Source organism: Artibeus jamaicensis, unplaced genomic scaffold, assembly GCF_021234435.1.
Source record: "Artibeus jamaicensis isolate MK-2021 breed Jamaican fruit bat unplaced genomic scaffold, CSHL_Jam_final contig_793, whole genome shotgun sequence".
In the NCBI taxonomy this organism is placed as follows: Eukaryota; Metazoa; Chordata; class Mammalia; order Chiroptera; family Phyllostomidae; genus Artibeus; species Artibeus jamaicensis.
In genome coordinates this window covers 4,832,329-4,835,096 of record NW_026521975.1, presented here as the reverse complement: position 1 = coordinate 4,835,096, position 2,768 = coordinate 4,832,329, and the positions used below count along the sequence as shown (strand labels likewise).

Here is a 2,768-nt window from a genome sequence, read left to right as displayed (position 1 = left end):
ATCACAGTCCCCTGTGGAATTTGATAACATACAGATTTCTAGTTCTAACCCTCATGCATGCCCACTGAAGCAACATTTTTTAAGAAAGAAACTAGTTTGACGAAAAATTTGAATTTTTAACATACTTGATGGGTGAATCTGATACAGCACCAAGTTCATGAACCAAAGTTAGAGAACTCAGGGCTTTTTTCTTCCAGACTCTACTTTTCCTCCCTGGTGCTCCCTGCCCTGTGGTCAGTGGGCCCTAGTGAAGAGGACCTTCAGGGCACAGGCTCGGGGACAGGTGAGTTCTTAGTCACTCCGTGACCCATGGTGCCATTGCCTAGCCTGCACTTTTGTCCTCCTGTCTGGAAAGATGAACACTGTCACCTTCTACAAGGTATTGGGAAAGACTGACTCATGTCGAGAACTTTGAAATCTACAGATAAAAAGTGATGCCAATCCCCTCACGTACCTGTTGTCACAGAGCAAGTTCTCCTGCGAAGAAACCAGGGCCACTGCTTTTGCAGACCACCTGCAGATGAAAAGGCTAGTCTACTTCACAGCCAACAACCATCACAGTCACTGTCCCCAGACCATGTTGCAAACACATGTGGCTGTATGAGGATCACCGAGTAGTTCTTCATGAGATTGACTCCAAACATTTCTGCCTAGGATCAACCCCAGCTATGGAATCTACTGGTTGAGTTTAACCCTCTTGTCATATCCCCATGGACCTTAAACTTTCTTTATTGCATCTAATAGTAGTCAGCATTCCCCAGGGTGAAGGGCATGGATGACGTCTTTGCAAGGTGGCCGGATGCCGCCACACGGCCAGTGGCTTTTATCTTTCGACTGCTGAATTTCCTATCTATCAATGTTTATCAGCTGGAATATTGTCAGTTTTATAAATGAAAATGGAATGACCATAAATCTTGTTCTGGGTGGGTAATCTCGGGGGATGCAGGGCGGTTCCCTCTGGAAGCTTGCCAGCCCAGTGTTCTCCTTCATTCCATGAACAGGGCTGCAGGCTGTCAGCCCCCCAAGGCTGCTGTGGCCACCTAGTGCCCACTACTTGTCCTGCTGGGTGATACTCCTTGGCAGACAGGGCAGAAGTAACTCACCAGCCTTAGAAGCTTCATTATTGACTTGTTTATATTTTCATATTTCTCTGTTCTTTCTGCAATGTTCAAGGTCACATTACAGTTGCAACTCATGTCTCAGAGCCTGAAGACATCCGCTCAGCCCCACCCCTGCCCACCGTGACACACTTATGGGATGATTTCTTTAAGATCTTATTGTAAGCCTCATCTTACCAATGGGAAAAGTGAGGGCCAGAGAGGTCAAGAAATTTGCTGAGGTTCCCGTAGTCAGTGAGCAGCAGAGCCAAAATTAGAAATCAAATTCAGGGTTTTCAAAACCTGGATGCTAATAGTGATGGGATGACAAAGTGGGCCAGGGGTAAAGATTCCCAGAAAACATCCCACGTGTGTGGCCTTAAATCCAACACCACTTTGATCTCTTTTCCAGTGACAGAAAGTTGGGGGCAAAGGAGAGCTCATTAAAAAAATGGCCCTTCCCTTAAATGTTCTCAAACTTCAGCATGGATCAAGTCACCTGGACAACTTGTTCAAGCCCAGATCCCTGGGCTCCCATCATGATCTTCTGAGTAGGCCTGGGCTGGAGCCCCACAATGTGCACTTCCAATAAGCTCCCAGTTGATTCTCTGGCCCAGGGACCCACTTTGAGGACCACCACGGCAGCCTGGGCCACGAGTCTTGGCTATCAAGTTATGGTTGTTCAGAGTTGTCCCTCAGCCAAACTGGGGTTCAGCCTATTCTCCTCTCACCCTAACTCTCAGACAGTCTTTCCCTTATCCAGACCCCTCTGAGGGGCTGTTCTCTCAAATCCAGGCCCTGCCTGCGAAGAGTTCTGACAGTCACTGTCACTTAGCCATTGTCTCTTCCTGGGAGTCACTGATATAGAAAACAGGAGGGAGGGGACAATTCCTAACACAAGTGAATAAGTTCGGAATGGTGACATTTCTGGCTTCATTGGGAGCTGCCCACAGGTGGTCTGGATTTTCACACATCCCTTGGGGACGCTCATTAACATTTCTTCCACACTCACATTTGAGGCTACAAAACAAGATCCTCCGTAGGGCACAAGAAAGTGTGCATACTTTTAAAAAGAAAGTGCATCGCTTCTCGGCCTTTTGGCTAAGATCAAGTGTAGTATCTGTTCTTATCAGTTTAAAAAGAAAGTGCAAGCAAGGCACACCTAAAAAAGAAAGCATGTACAAGAGGAAAGCTCCTGGTAGCTGGGTGCCATTGTGGCAGCTAAAAGAAGAGACAAATGAAAGGCTGGTTTGCCCATTGTAGTCATCTGTTTTCATCTGTCATCGAAAACAAGCAGAGGTGGCTTCTTGCCCTTATTTTCTCTCTAATCAAGTCCTGCACGTGCTTTCAAGTATCTTCCTCCTGAAGGACCCTGGACCTTCCTCAATCCATGCCCTGCTTTCATCTACCGGCTCCTTCACCACGCCCATCTCTGCTTTAAAGTGACCTTTCCTCCACAGGCCTCCATCCCAGCCAGGCGCTGGCAGCTGGTCACGTAGGCAGGAGTGCGGCTGTGGTGAGCTCCCCCAGCTCCTGTACCCTCCTCCAGTCAGTGAAGCTCCCCTACCTTGTACCCTTCTCCAGGACGATGGTAATGCCTTTGTGTCACAGAGTCATGATTCCCATGAAGCTTTATGAATGAATACATGAATGACTTTTTAGGTTCCATAC

At 47.6% G+C, this 2,768-nt stretch overlaps 1 pseudogene; it reads left to right on the top strand.

Moving 5' to 3' along the window:
* Positions 1-2,178: 2,178 nt before the first annotated feature.
* Positions 2,179-2,356, top strand: LOC119064969 (uncharacterized; annotated as a pseudogene).
* Positions 2,357-2,768: the final 412 nt, after the last annotated feature.